The sequence below is a fragment of the Haliotis rubra genome, unplaced genomic scaffold, assembly GCF_003918875.1.
Source record: "Haliotis rubra isolate DU_JTF1 unplaced genomic scaffold, ASM391887v1 Scf226, whole genome shotgun sequence".
NCBI classification, from domain to species: domain Eukaryota; kingdom Metazoa; phylum Mollusca; class Gastropoda; order Lepetellida; family Haliotidae; genus Haliotis; species Haliotis rubra.
Window position 1 is genome coordinate 864,998 of NW_025766292.1, and position 17,042 is coordinate 882,039.

The 17,042-nt window shown below is 39.4% G+C and overlaps 1 long non-coding RNA gene across 6 annotated transcripts in view; it reads left to right on the top strand.

The window, feature by feature from the left end:
• Window positions 1-17,042, top strand: part of LOC124277715 — a 61,088-nt gene that overhangs the window by 4,360 nt on the left and 39,686 nt on the right. For 3 of the 6 annotated variants that reach the window (XR_006898902.1, XR_006898903.1, XR_006898904.1), the window contains exons 2-6: window positions 881-992; window positions 1,586-1,650; window positions 1,887-2,020; window positions 3,102-3,145; window positions 7,493-7,601. This is a non-coding gene — a long non-coding RNA (uncharacterized LOC124277715). Of the gene's footprint in view, window positions 1-880; window positions 993-1,585; window positions 1,782-1,886; window positions 2,021-3,101; window positions 3,146-7,492; window positions 8,048-17,042 lie in introns of those variants that run through there. The other 3 variants (XR_006898905.1, XR_006898907.1, XR_006898906.1) reach the window with 3 other exon arrangements.

The following is a 17,042-nucleotide window of genomic DNA, read 5'->3' on the forward strand; positions in this document are numbered from 1 at the left end:
GAGTGCAATAGTTGAGAGCATGTTGGTACATTAGCTTATATTATATATTACCGTACATAAGCTTATATTATATATTACCGTACATAAGCTTATAGACCAGGGCGATGGCTGTTTGAGACCCATACTATATATACAGGCAGACGAATTGGGAATAAAAAAGAACCCACAAACAACATTTATCAAAATGATGAATTCTTCATCAAAATCAGTGAATCGTCAACTGATTTCGTGGAAACAAAATAAAAAAAACATGTACGTGTATTTAGTCATCAAAGCGTAACCGAATGTTTAAATTTGTATAAAGCAAAAAATCGGAGTATCACATGAGATAACAAGCCACCTTATCAGTGTACAAACAGTTTAGAAGTATTTGATAAAATGTTAAGTTCAAATATGATTTGGCAAACGACGATCAGTAAATAAAGCTATTACCGTGAAATGTTGTGATTTATGAAATTACACTCAGGTGAATCAGTGTGATGGTAGAGCGACCGTCCAATGATTTGCGCGTTGCACATGTTCCTCACAAACTTGTCAATATTACATGTTGTGCTTTTGTTTATTATTTATGCTAATTGCACGTATTATTGTGAATTCCCTTATTTCGCTTTAGGAATTGAAACCAGCTATTTAGTTTGAATATGTACTATTTATATATCAAGTGTTCACGTCATGGAATAATACACCTAGCATGGCAGACTGCGATATTATTTGAGTGCCTGAACTCTGGAACCTATTACAGGCAAATGTTATCTACCACTTACCGACCCCTTCTACATATATACGAAATGAAGGATATTAACTATGTGAGTTTACTTATTTGAAAAAGAAATCATGAAATTATAGTCTACCGACATACACCTCTGATTGTCTATTCCAGGAGTGAGAAGAATGGCAAATGGTCCGCTCATTGAAGCTTATTGGAGCATGAATTGTAATTGCCCGTCACATAATATGCTGTAAAGGAACGACTTCAGTGTAGAAACGCATGGGTGGGTAATCTGTACTTTCAGTTGGAATGAAATGAGAATGATTATCCTGTCAAGTTATCATAAAATATTAACTGTTTGAACATTTACTGAAACTGTGTTTCTGAAGTTCACGACCTTGGATTACTGACACACATAGTCTTCAGACTGACTTAGGTTGAGTTGAGTAATAATGTCTAACATCCACCCTGCTGCTTCTACCTGCAGGTAACACAACATTCAACACAATTCCATGAAGCACTTTTTGTTCAACTTTTTGAAACGTATATGAACCTAGTTCTATTAAAACCTCTCTTTGAAGGATGGAAATAAAAGACACCCAGCTGCGAGTCAGATTTGATGTGTATGCGAAAAACATAGTATGAGTTATTATGTTGAGACATTCATGAAATCTGTTAATAAGCAGTTAATATTTGATGATACTAACACGGAATACATAGTCCACAAATACTTGTGACTATGTATTATGGCGGAGGATATAATACAAATTTATTCTATGATGTTGCATAGTTTCGACAACCATTCAGTTTTCAAAAATGAACTGTTGGTAAACATATGATAACCTGACCTATTTACTAAAATTTAATTGGTTTCAGGTCATTCAACTATTGTCAAATACTAAACAACGATGGCGCTGTTTTATTCACAAGATCACCTATGTGTTTGTATCAACTTACAGTTTTAACAAAGTTGTTCCCGTTACTTATTTCTCCTCAATGAATTATTCAACAACACCATGATTATCTACGCTATAATTACACTGAAGTCTGTGGATGCTATGCAGTTTGAGAGGTGATGTGTAATTATTTAGATTTATGACTGACAATATTTCTATACCACCGACCACCGGGATGGCACCGTCTTCATTCTAATTAGATTCCGGAGTTAATTGTTCAGTAAGAAGTTCAAGATGTCTCAGTAGGTTCACGGTTCATCAGCTGACATCAAACGCTAGATGTAGCAGGTCTCCGGGTACCAAATACAACACATGGCCATATTTGCTGCTTGGTAGATGGATGGATGCAATGAAGGTACTTAAAGAATGTTGAAATATTCATACACCACCATATCAACCCGTTACTGTTTAAATGTCGAGCACCGTGCACATGGGAGATCGGAATAATTGTTTGACAGTTATAAATAAAACAGAATAAAACATATGACTGATGTAAATTGCGACGCATTTCTTTTTAAAATCAAAGAAATTAGTTAATGAAACAGGTTGAAATAAACAAATTTATAGACATTGTCTTGTAGATAAATGCACATGAATTCCTTCGTTCATCTGTAAACCAAACTGCATCGAGTAAAGTTTAAAACGATAGGAAGATTGACAAAATAAGAAATGATCTGGTAAAAGATATTAAATTCTTCCATTAACATTCTATATTCTGTTAGTTCCTTATATGCATTTGATCCATTAGACCATGATTGTCGTGCTGCCGATACGACCATGGCGTCAAGGAGAATACTTTCTAAAATGTACTTTAAATGTTCTGAACTGTTTGAGTCAGCGATAAAGTATACAAGACAAGAGGACAAACTCTTCGAGTTTTAGTGAGTTTAGTTTTACGCTGTACTCAGCAATATTCCAGCTACATGGCGACAAACTCTTCGATATTGCCCACAGTGATAAATGCTGGTCGTATAAAAGATATATGAAACTTGATGCTATGGAAACTTGAACAATATTTTCTTTTGAAATTAATCCAAATTATTAAAGGCGCCAGTTTAACACTAGACCTACCTATTTTCCAGGTTGGTGAATATATATCGTATGGTGTGACCTGCTCTGAAAAAGAGCACTACTCTCATTAATAAAGTTATAGCTGCGGATACTCTGTTTTATTCTAACAAAAGACAAACTATCAATCGGCACCATATCACCCCAAAATATATCAAATTTAGTTTGATGAAATTGCACAAAGTTTTCGGTATGATCTCAGGAAGCGAGCACTGCCCCAAATTTAACCCAAGTCAAAGTTGTTGCCATTGAAACTAAAAAAAGATGTTCAATGTTTTAAAAACCTTTCTAACTATCTAAAGGTACCACGGAACTGCTAGATCTATCCATGTACCTATTTTGGGTCAAACATAATTATTCGGTTTCAGGACCTGCACCTGACACGGCATTTTGCACGGACCTAAAAAAACAGGTATTCCACTGATGGTATCTTCCCATATATATCCACTACTAGCTACTGTAACTACTAAAACATTCTATGAACAGATTCTGAACAATTTAACCAGAATATTTTCATGCACATTTAAACACGAACTGCCCAGAGTTGATAAGGACGACACATGACTGACAACGTGAGATCTGAGTTTCACTCAACAGCCTCTGACGCCATAGCGTATGACTGTGGGATATCAAAACGACTCTGACATGTATAATGTTTATTGTACAGCACATTACGACACAATGAACTGTGATTCAATAGATATTACAATGATAATCAAAATGAAAAATAAATCGTGGCGCACATTCGTAGGAAACATGTTTCTGAGGAAATGGTTTACAGCTCTGGATATTCCAATCTAACTAAGCATTGCAAGGGATGGTTATTTCTGCGATAATCGGATGACTCAGGTGACGTGAGATTCACAGATGGGATTTGTACAGAAGCATAAAAGCAATAAATGATTAAATGAACATGTGTATTTTCTACAAGCGTGCACTGGTTTATTGAAATGTCCCATCCTACCGGCAATCAGTACAAAGAGCTCCCTACAAAATTAGATACAATAAAGCCAATAATACTTGTTCCCATACAGTACAAGCAAAATAATATATTACAGTACAAGTAAAATAATATATTATATCAAGTGAAATGTATTATCAGGCTTCGATTAATTAAATGTAAATTTAAGTAGATATATTACCAAAACTTGATATAGATCAATCATATCTGTGGACATACTATACGCAGTTGAGTGTTTTTTGAATTAACTAATAATATCATATCCCCATAAGACCCATTGCAAATAATAAAATTCATTTATGACAATATTACAATGAAATAAATATGGTAAAATACAATGCTAATAAATATGAAGCAAGTCCTTAAATTAATCCACGCATGACTTGTCACATGTATGACGGGCGAGGCTAAACAGATCAATATATACCCTTGCAAATGAGGAGGGAGGGCTGTATACGCCTCTCTCTACATATGTCAACAGTTGTCACGACCAATACAGGGATCTATTTTCACTGAAACATAAATATTAAGAATACAGCGATCTAATTACATGGGGCGATGCTCATGATGTAACTCACTGGGTTATCTGTCTCGATTACTGACCACTGGCATCGTACAGGTGGTATATTAGTGACTTCAGTGTTAAACAACAAACATACGAAAACATACAGATGTATCAGAAGATGTATCAGAAGATGTATCAGAGGTGAGGGATGCCGCCACTTCCTGTATCTCCTGTTTTGAGATGCCGACGACGCTCTATACGCCGCTAGATTTGTAGTCTGTTTATCAGTTTAGAGCCTGAAACGCATGTGTCCGCCCATAGTGTCTGTCGTTTATAAGTTTAGAGCCCGAATAGCACGTGCCCTCTATAGTGCTTGTCGTTCATCACGTTAGAGTCTGAAACGCATGTGTCCGCCCATAGTGTCTGTCGTTTATAAGTTTAGAGCCCGAATAGCACGTGCCCTCTATAGTGCTTGTCGTTCATCACGTTAGAGCCTGAAACGCATGTGTCCGCCCATAGTGTCTGTCGTTTATAAGTTTAAAGCCCGAATAGCACGTGCCCTCTATAGTGCTTGTCGTTCATCACGTTACAGCCTGAAACGCATGTGTCCGCCCATAGTGTCTGTCGTTTATCAGTTTAGAGCCTGAAACGCATGTGTCCGCCCATAGTGTCTGTCGTTTATAAGTTTAGAGCCCGAATAGCACGTGCCCTCTATAGTGCTTGTCGTTCATCACGTTAGAGTCTGAAACGCACGTGTCCGCCCATAGAGTCTGTCCATCACGTTAGAGTCTGACAGGCACGTGTCCGCTTCAGTGTCTGTTACGCTCCGGTATCTGTCGTATATCACGAGTCGAGTCACGCACGCAAGTGTCCATAGGAACGACTGAGAAGAACATTCGCGGCCTTTAAAAATATGTTGTTATGAATTTAAATTACGAGAGACTATAGTCATTTTAAAATGACCATCAAAGGGTTAAAGTAATTCCAGTTAGATTTAATGTTGATTTTTAACACTCAAATTACTACATGTATATGCGCAGACCAAATCTGTTTTTGCTATACATGTATTTGAGTAAAACTCAGGGAAATAAATTCCAGCGTGTTCACATTATCTCCTCCCACATAGCCAGTGCAGAAGCGTACCATCCCTCAGCAAGAAATTCGTGAGAAAAAAAACAAACCAAAATGTTAACCCCTTCTCAACAGGTTATGCGCAGAAATGACACCCACGGCATATCTCTGTGTTCTTATATACATTATGAGTAGCTGTATATTACCGGAGAGCAGTTATTAGCTTATGCAAGACAAGATATGATAAATAAATCTGAATTTTAACGAGTATATTTTTCCCTTCATTTGACACTGTGATGAGGGAATGCGAGCCAACTGTCTGCATGACTTGTTTCGTTTTGTTAAGAGCTCGGGTGGGCCAACTTTTCACACCTCCCCATTTGGCAAGATCAAACGATATCATATAATGGAGTGAAAACATGCTCCGACAATGCTGATTCTTATCGCCAAGGTTTCCTTGCATTGTCCTCATCGTGACTCGGCAATTTGATAAGAAAATATACTCTCAAACTTGGAACAAAATATCTTTGTAGGTAGAACACAATATACGATCTCAAAATATGTGTTGTCCTAAATAATTTACTACGATGAAACAATATTCTTTCTGTCATGTACAGCTTAATGATATTCAGTATAGAGAATGACAGTATGTTAATGCGACTGCGCAGATGAAACCTCCTTTGGGTCTGTAGATAATGTAAAGTTATAAAAAATGTATGAGAAAATCCAGATTTTGTTTCAAAAAACCCCTGATAATAGATGACAATCGAATTTCAAACAATGTTCTGAGTGGAAGTATTGAGTTTACCATAACGGTACATTTGTTTACATGTTTACATATGTTCAGCCACGTCATCACTGCTAGGTCCACAAAATGCATATTGAAGAATATTGATTCAATTCAAAGGTGTTCAAATAATATATTTAGTTCTTCTGAAACATATTTTGATACGTCGGATGAAATGATAACTCACAAGTTGCATTGCCATGTGCCGGAAAAGTTTTGGTTAACTATGACGATGAGAGATGACAGGGTATCTGTATCAACAAAGTACTTGATGTAGCCTACGCACTGACATATAACTCTTAGTTGTACAGTTGACATTAACAATTGGATGTGATAAGAAAATTGTTATCTTGCAATTAATCAGAATGTGGCCTTTGTTTACTGAAAAGATATTATTTGTATCAAGAATTCTCGTATTTGACAAACTTTTGTGAATACAGATGTTAAAATTCAAAATCATTTAAAAGTGTAATCAATTGTGTCCAAGTCCCATTAACAGAGAAAAGGAAGAGTGTTCGTACTTCAATAATACAACTTATTGCCTTTATTCCGGTCCCATATCGGGGGCACCAGCAACCTATACTCATCCATTTTCATTTTTAAAACTGACTTGGCAATTCCTCCAGGCAGTTATTTTTACACAGCTTCATACATAATTTTATTCAGTGATAACTGTTAGTCAACTAAGACATTCGAGGTCGATGTACAGAAGGTATAGTGAAGAGACAAACAAGCCGAGTTTCTGTAACAGCACTTAACTGTCGGCCTAAAGTGAATGAGTGAGTGAGTTTAGTTTTACGGCACACTCAGCAATATTCCAGCTATATGGCGGCGGTCTGTAAATAATCGAATCTGGACCAGACAATCCAGTGATCAACAGCATGAGCATCGATCTGCGCAATTGGGAACCGACGACATGTGTCAACCAAGTCAGCGAGCCTGACCACCCGACCCCGTCAGTCGCCTCTTATGACAAGCATAGTCGTCTTTTGTGGCAAGCATGGGTTGCTGAAGACCTATTCTACCCCGGATCTTCACGGGTAGTCGGCCTAAAGGTTGATGTCAGCAACACAAGAGGCATAACTTTAGTGGTTACGAAGAAACAACATCAAGATGAACCGTGTCCTTCTGACACTGAAAACAACACACATTAAAATAAATTCCGCGATGGGTTTGGTTTGTACCTTTCCATGAAAATATAGCATGAAATATTTCCGTGCAGACGATTTCAATTAAGTACCACGTGTCTTGACCCCTCACCGTATGGCAGAGATCAACCTGGGAGATACATCATCTAATAACAGACATAAGATGATGACAGTGTCATAGAAATAATCTGTCAACCTGTTTAAGTCATGAACCTACATTCAGCAACCTACAACACAGGTCAACGGCAGTTGTGCTTGACTAACTACAACGACTAAACTTTTTTCAGAACACCTGGCGAAATCTTCGACTTCACAATCAGCATTGCACTGCCGACCCTGTCCACGTTGACCACAACCACGATGGTTTCGAGTGCTAAGGAAGACGGCCCCTGCCCTGTACGTGATCAGCTGACATAAACAAAGTGTCCAGTTTATGCACTTAGGCAGATTGGAAGTAAAATGCATGCATGAAATACCTGTAGTTGGAAGAATGTATAACTTATAGAAATGGCTGCTCACTTTGCGATAAAAAACCCGAAGGATCAAACACACAAAACACAAAACGCATACAAACACAACACCCGTACACAAATTCAGGATGATAAATATTTGTGTTTGAATATCATGAAAAAACTCAGTGCAAACAGTTACCTTGTGGTGAATAGTTTAGTTAATAATTATACATGTAAACAGTTGAATACAGTTATCAAATATTTACATAGAATGTGCAAACGTAACGGAAGAATATTGCTAAGCCCTCAGATTAGTATAGGCGCGAAATACCCACAATGACAACCGATCAAAACAAGGCAATGTGTACATATCTGAATATCCACATTTAAGAAATAACCAAACAAGGCAATGTGTACATATCTGAATATCCTAATGTAAGAAATAACCATGCAACTGGAACTACAAGTGTTTGTACGGAAATATATTCTGCACATAAACATCTCAAATTACACGACACATAAACATCAAAAGTTACACGACACATAAAGAAAACATCACTGCAGAAGCAGTCATAGACACTCGGCTTGGAAATGAACCCCAGAAACGAGTTTGCTGAATTTACACTACAAGAAATAGGGTAAGTAATTTTCAACACATTTTGTTAAAAACATATCCACAAACAATTCTATTCCTGTAGTTATCTATCTGAAATGTGACAGTAGTCTTTCCATCACCTTATTGGAGTTATTGAATACCGTTCCGTGAAAGGCAGGAAAGAGAGTAAGCTTACAATCGATTTAGACAATAACATTGTTATATGCCTTCCCAAACAGATAATTGAACAGAAGTACTAAATAAACCATGATGCCTGTAATGCCATATAATGATCCACACTCACATCAGCGGATACCCGGTTCTCTTTATTAAATATGTGATATTTGTTTCACAAGCTAGATGGCTGTACCTGGGGTAACGACAACAACTAGTTATAAACATCTGTGTTCAGTTATTAGTACATGTGGTTTACATATGTACAGTGATATATGTACAGTGATATATGTACAAGTGCATGGTATAAATACATGAATGAACACTTTGTACAAAATAAACAGTTTTGTGTGGTGAAATAGGCGTAATGCTGAGATAAATGGATTAACATATATCTTTGCCAAGGTGCAACAGCTCCATCCTTGCTTATCTCAATTCGCTTTTTGATGGAGTCAGACTCTTGTCGCAGTTTGGAGTCACGGTCTGTTGGTCCAGTCAGATCGTCAATGTGAATTATTCGAGGGGCGGATATGGCGGAGTGAACGCCTAACAGCGGACTAAATACCACAAAACAAGATGGTGGATAATCATAGTATTTACAAGCACGGAGCATGACTGACAGCCCGGCACTGAGTGTCATATGTCACAATATCATTAGTCATGGAGGTATATGTACCGAGGGATATAGACATGTGTTCATTTCAATCGATCAAAGGTGCTCCACCTTACGCACCGAAGAGACATTATTCTAGATGAAATTACTTCTATATAAGGACATTTGTAAATAGTTTAAGATGCTTAGAATTCCGGAAAACAAAACGAACATGCACATCAGAAATGAACAAAGCGGGCGTAGATGAAAGGTGATGGTGTTAAAAATACATGTATTTGTACAACAGAATGACATGTAGTACGGATACTACGGTTTTGGAAAAAACCCACAGCTAGTTCATGTAACAACAACGAAGCAAATACTGATAGATAGATTGGCTTTTTTTCCTGCCAGAGAGTGCCAGTATCGTCCTTAACTAAGAAACACTACCGGAGAATCGGTTGTATTAATATTAAGTTTAAGAAAGACGAATAAAATACCTTGTACATCTATAAACAGTTAACAGTATCAGGGCCAAATATGGCTAGTCAGTAAGTGTAGAATTCTGATGAACCATGTATTGACACGCGTTTGACGCCCTACTTCCTTTGGATCAACACCTGACATTCGCCATATGCTGGAACACTGGCATATCTGTCAACCCTACATACCTGGCAACAATGTGTATCTCTCGTCCAACTCATACAATACAGATGGCTGTTGGTATTGTATACACGATGAAACAAGTGTTCTTACATGACGAACAGACATATGATGTCAGATCCAGTACAGGGTACACAGAGAGAACAGATGAATGATGTCAGATCCAGTACAGAATACACAGAATGGCGAGATGAATGATGTCAGATCCAGTACAGAGTACCCAGGGAGAACAGATGAATGATGCCAAATCCAGTACAGAGTACCCAGGGAGAATGGATGAATGATGTCAGATCCAGTACAGTATACCCAGGGAGAATATATGAATGACGTCAGATCCAGTACACAGTACCCAGGGAGAACAGATGAATGATGCCAGATCCAGTACAGAGTACCCAGGGAGAACAGACAAATGATGTCAGATCCAGTACAGAGTAACCAGAGAATAGATGAATGATGTCAGATCCAGTACAGGGTACACAGAGAGAACAGATGAATGATGTCAGATCCAGTACAGAGAACCGAGTGAGAACAGATGAATGATGTCAGATCCAGTACAGTATACCCAGGGAGAATATTTGAATGACGTCAGATCCAGTACACAGTACCCAGGGAGAACAGATGAATGATGTCAGATCCAGTACAGTATACCCAGGGAGAATATTTGAATGACGTCAGATCCAGTACACAGTACCCAGGGAGAACAGATGAATGATGTCAGATCCAGTACAGAGTACCCAGGGAGAACAGACAAATGATGTCAGATCCAGTACAGAGTACCCAGAGAATAGATGAATGATGTCAGATCCAGTACACAGTACCCAGGGAGAACAGATGAATGATGTCAGATCCAGTACAGAGTACCCAGGGAGAACAGACAAATGATGTCAGATCCAGTACAGAGTACCAAGAGAATAGATGAATGACGTCAGATCCAGTACACAGTACCCAGGGAGAACAGATGAATGATGCCAGATCCAGTACAGAGTACCCAGGGAGAACAGACAAATGATGTCAGATCCAGTACAGAGTACCCAGAGAATAGATGAATGATGTCAGATCCAGTACAGGGTACACAGAGAGAACAGAAGAATGATGTCAGATCCAGTACAGAGAACTCAGTGAGAACAGATGAATGATGTCAGATCCAGTACAGGGTACACAGAGAGAACAGATGAATGATCTCAGATCCAGTACAGTGTACCCAGGGAGAACAGACACATGATATCAGATCCAGTACAGAGTACCCAGGGAGAACGTATGAATGATGCCAGATCCAGTAGAGAGAACCCAGGGAGAACAGATGAATGATGTCAGATCCAGTACAGGGTACACAGAGAGAACAGATGAATGATGTCATATCCAGTACAGAATACCCAAGGGAGAACAGATGAATGATGTCATATCCAGTAGAGAGAACCCAGGGAGAACAGAAGAATGATGTCAGATCCAGTACAGGGTACACAGAGAGAACAGAAGAATGATGTTATATCCAGTACAGAGAACCCAGTGAGAACAGATGAATGATGTCAGATCCAGTAAGGATACCCAGGGAGAACAGATGAATGATGCCAGATCCAGTACAGGGTACACAGAGAGAACAGATGCATGATGTCAGATCCAGTACAGGGTACACAGAGAGAACAGATGCATGATGTCAGATCCAGTACAGGGTACACAGAGAGAACAGAAGAATGATGTCATATCCAGTACAGAGAACCCAGTGAGAACAGATGAATGATGTCAGATCCAGTACAGAGTACCCAGGGAGAACAGATGAATGATGTCAGATCCAGTACAGAGTACCCAGGGAGAACAGATGAATGATGTCAGATCCAGTACAGGGTACATAGAGAGAACAGATGAATGATGTCAGATCCAGTACAGAGAACCGAGTGAGAACAGATGAATGATGCCAGATCCAGTACAGGGTACACAGAGAGAACAGATGCATGATGTCAGATCCAGTACAGGGTACACAGAGAGAACAGATGCATGATGTCAGATCCAGTACAGAGAACCCAGTGAGAACAGATGAATGATGCCAGATCCAGTAATGATGTTGATCCAGTACAGAGTACCCAGGGAGAACAGATGAATGATGTCAGATCCAGTACAGGGTACACAGAGAGAACAGAAGAATGATGTCATATCCAGTACAGAGAACCCAGTGAGAACAGATGAATGATGCCAGATCCAGTAATGATGTTGATCCAGTACAGAGTACCCAGGGAGAACAGATGAATGATGTCAGATCCAGTACAGTGTACCCAGGGATAACAGACACATGATATCAGATCCAGTACAGAGTACCCAGGGAGAACGTATGAATGATGCCAGATCCAGTACAGGGTACACAGAGAGAACAGATGCATGATGTCAGATCCAGTACAGGGTACACAGAGAGAACAGAAGAATGATGTCATATCCAGTACAGGGTCCATAGAGAGAACAGATGCATGATGTCAGATCCAGTACAGGGTACACAGAGAGAACAGATGAATGATGTCAGATCCAGTACAGGGTACACAGAGAGAACAGAAGAATGATGCCAGATCCAGTACAGAGTACCCAGGGAGAACAGATGAATGATGTCAGATCCAGTACAGGGTACACAGAGAGAACAGATGAATGATGTCAGATCCAGTAAGGATACCCAGGGAGAACAGATGAATGATGTCAGATCCAGTAAAGAGTTTTCAGGGAGAACAGATGAATGATGTCAGATCCAGTAAGGATACCCAGGGAGAACAGATGAATGGTGTCAGATCCAGTACAGGCTACACAGAGAGAACAGATGAATGATGTCAGATCCAGTACAGAGTATTCAGGGAAAACAGATGAATGATGTCAGTTCCAGGACAGAGTATTCAGGGAAAACAGATGAATGATGTCAGTTCCAGTACAAAGTATTCAGGGAAAACAGATGAATGATGTCAGATCCAGTACGGAGTATTCAGGGAAAAAAGATGAATGATGTCAGATCCAGTACAGGGTACACAGAGAGAACAGATGAATGATGTCAGATCCAGTACAGAGTATTCAGGGAAAACAGATGAATGATGTCAGTTCCAGGACAGAGTATTCAGGGAAAACAGATGAATGATGTCAGTTCCAGTACAGAGTATTCAGGGAGAACAGATGAATGATGTCAGTTCCAGTACAGAGTACCCGGGGAGAACAGATGAATGATGTCAGATCCAGTACGGAGTACCCAGGGACAACAGATGAATGATGTCAGATCCAGTACAGGGGAGAACACATTGAGTAGATGAATACGTTAGTGGGTGAGTAAGTGGGTAAGAGAGTGGGTGAGCGGATGGGAAGGTGATGGGGTGTGAGAAGGTGGGAGCGTCAATGTCTGAAGGATTTAGTCGGCGATTGAGCTTCATAAAACTGTTGTAAGTCGTGGCCGGCAGGACATAAGGCAAAACATAATAATAAAACACTCAGTTATATTTCCAATATTCGGTAAATAAAACCTAACCGTCATTCAAACAACAATCGTTGATATACAAATTATCACAATTTCTTACGGTTTAACTGCCTTACCCCCCAAACTGAGATTTTCATTACCCGCTCCGAATACAAGTATGTCATGCACGGAGACGCCGTTTTACCCATCTCAACTGGGGTAGCACCTGCAGACAAGGGCGATGCTATCGACATGAAATACGACACTTCAGATATCAATCGGGAATCTAGATTTATTGCGCGGACTCTTTATATTCTCCAACCTGAACATCACAGGATGCACAACAGGCCTGGAGGTTTTTCCGAGCAATGGCGGAAATATATGCTGGATTATATTGTATCAGCTTACTGAAATATCGGGAATATTTTGACATTTTGACAGTTTGTGAATTATTGGAAATTCTACCCGCTGGTACTAATGTCAACGCAAGGGGCATCTATGTCACGTGACACACCTACAATTAGAGAGACGGCCCTCACCGTGTTATGAAAAGTGTGTTATACCACCAATCACCCTGAATGTACCCATGTATATTATTTACCTAGCAGAGATCCCTTCCACTTTACAACAATGTATTCCAGGCAAGGATACCTTCCACACTCCAACTTACATCAATGTATTCCAGGCAGGGATACCTTCCAAACTCCAACTTACAACAATGTATTCCAGGCAGAGATCCCTTCCACATTCCAACTTACAACAATGTATTCCAGGCAAGGATACCTTCCACATTCCAACTTACAACAATGTATTCCAGGCAGGGATCCCTTCCACACTCCAACTTACAACAATGTATTCCAGGCAGAGATCCCTTCCACACTCCAACTTACAACAATGTATTCCAGGCAGGGATACCTTCCACACTCCAACTTACAACGATGTATTCCAGGCAGGGATACCTTCCACATTCCAACTTACAACGATGTATTCCAGACAGGGATATCTTCCAACATACAGCGATGTTAGTATGCTCAACAAAACCACAATGTATTCCCACCGAGAAAACCTTCCACACTTCAGCATACAACGACGAATACCGAAAAAGAAAACCTTCCACATTCAAGCAAACAACAATGATTTCCAAGCGAGATCTTTCACTCTACCGCAATATATTCCTAGCCAGAAGACCTTCCAGTATATCACAATGAATACCTCTAAACGACAACATTCTACTCTCACGCATACTGCAATGAGTAAGAGAATGAGAGATCCATTCCAGAACACCACAGTGAATAAGCATGGGAAGTCCCTGTCCTTTCCACCATATCACATTATATACCCAGAAACACTCTCTCCCACTCCCATGGACAAGAGTGAGTATGTTAGTATTGTTTTACGCCACCTTTAACAATACTTCAGCTAATATCAAGGCGGAACACAGCAGAAATGGCTTTCACATATTGCACATATGTAGGGAATCAAACATGAGACTTTGGCTTAAGGAGCGAATGGTCTTAACCACTAGGCTAGCCCGCCGCCCCCATGCTTCGTTGGGTATACAACATAATATTTTTAAAGATAAAAACATAGCTTCACTGTATGTACAACATTGCATTGTCAGAGACAAGAACATATCTTCACTGTGTGTACAACATTGCATTGCCAGAGGCAAGAACATAACTTCACTGTGTACACAACATTGCATTGTCAGAGACAAGAACATAACTTCACTGTGTGTTAGAGACCAGAACATAACTTCACTCTCTGTTTAACATTGCATTGTCAGAGACAAGAACATAACTTCACTGGGTACACAACATTGCATTGTCAGAGACAAGAACATAACTTCACTGTCTGTTTAACATTGCATTGTCAGAGACAAGAACATAACTTCACTGGGCACACAACATTGCATTGTCAGAGACAAGAACATAACTTCACTGTGTGTTAGAGACAAGGACATAACTTCACTGTGTGTCAGAGACCAGAACATAACTTCACTGTCTGTTTAACATTGCATTGTCAGAGACAAGAACATAACTTCACTGGGCACACAACATTGCATTGTCAGAGACAAGAACATAACTTCACTGTCTGTTTAACATTGCATTGTCAGAGACAAGAACATAACTTCACTGTGTGTTTGAGACAAGAACACAACCTCACTGTGTGTCAGAGACAAGAACATAACTTCACTGTCTGTTTAACATTGCATTGTCAGAGACAAGAACATAACTTCACTGGGTACACAACATTGCATTGTCAGACACAAGAACATAACTTCACTGTGTTTCAGAGACAAGAACATAACTTCACTGTGTACACAACATTGCATTGTCAGAGACAAGAACATAACTTCACTGTCTGTTTAACATTGCATTGTCAGAGACAAGAACATAACTTCACTGGGTACACAACATTGCATTGTCAGACACAAGAACATAACTTCACTGTGTTTCAGAGACAAGAACATAACTTCACTGTGTACACAACATTGCATTGTCAGAGACAAGAACATAACTTCACTGTCTGTTTAACATTGCATTGTCAGAAATAAGAACATAACTTCACTGTGTACACAACATTGCATTGTCAGAGACAAGAACATAACTTCACTGTGTGTCAGAGACAAGAACATAACTTCACTGTGTACACAACATTGCATTGTCAGAGACAAGAACATAACTTCACTGAGTGTACAACATTGCATTGTCTGACAAAACATGGCTTCAAAAGAACACATTCTGGGTATATACGAGGAAATATGAGAAATGTGTCGAGAAATGTGTCTAGAATTCGTCTAATTAACATTTACGTACACTGAGAAGATACTAGTGTGTAAACCTAACCTAAGCCCTTCAACAAAACACTGCCGGTAATACCCTGACATAGCAGAGTACACTTCATGTGTACTGGCTGTGAGTCTGTGCGCTGACAAGATGACAAGGTACTGTCATTGTTCCTGGGAAGAGAACGGCTCACACAGGCATTTCAATACAACGTTTCAATACCGCGTGTAAGATGAGGGTTTTAGCTTCAATGAAAACAATTTGCTGTGGAATTGGGAACATAAAACCAGCAATATACCCGCTATACTAAAATGTATTTCCCCCGTTTGCCAGATGCCAACGTGGCTTCAGGTGCTTTACACATCTCGATGTTTTAGTACAATAACTCATTTACAAATGTTCCACAGATATGCTATCAGCTTTTGCAAGCTCTATTTGAGCGATATTTATCAATTTAAGCATGTCAGCTGAGCTGAAGAAATCATGACTAGATACCTTAATTCATCTTAAATTGACATGTTTGTGTTAAGGATGACAGATTGATACCGAGCTCAGTTTAGGATGTAAATTTTAAACTTTGGAAAAGTTGTCTTCCTTGTGGGACTAACGCTTGGCCACATGTTACAGTCTAAAAAACATAAAGACAATTTTCTTAACGTTTTCAAAAACGGAAATCGCTCGGGGCTACGTTTAACTTGGAAAAAGGGATTAATAAGTTCTTTAAAATGTAATGTGCCCCACTTTGTGCGTCAAAGCGGAAGCTTTTACTCGATTCAATCATCATATTTCTCAATTAGTAATTTGTGTGTACTAGACTAATGCAAACGCTTTAAGCAGGGAGGCGGTACCGAAAGCAATTTCTGTCGTTGCTCATTTCAAAGTTTGGAGAAAGGGGTGACTACGATGCATCAGTAACAGCAGGCGGGTGCATTGTCACGCCGTTGTTTATGTTAAAGATGGGAACTTATAGCAGAGGGAGAGGTGTTTAAGCCAGGAGAACTCACCGCTGGGTGGTGCCACGGAAGCCCCGCGGAGTAATTTATCAAGCTTTTCAAATTTAGAGCAATATCATCAGTTTGTGAAAGGCTTTCCAGAGTTACAAAGTAAGAGAACACCCAGGATCTAACTCAGGCCTGCGTCACCAACTAAAACTGACCTGT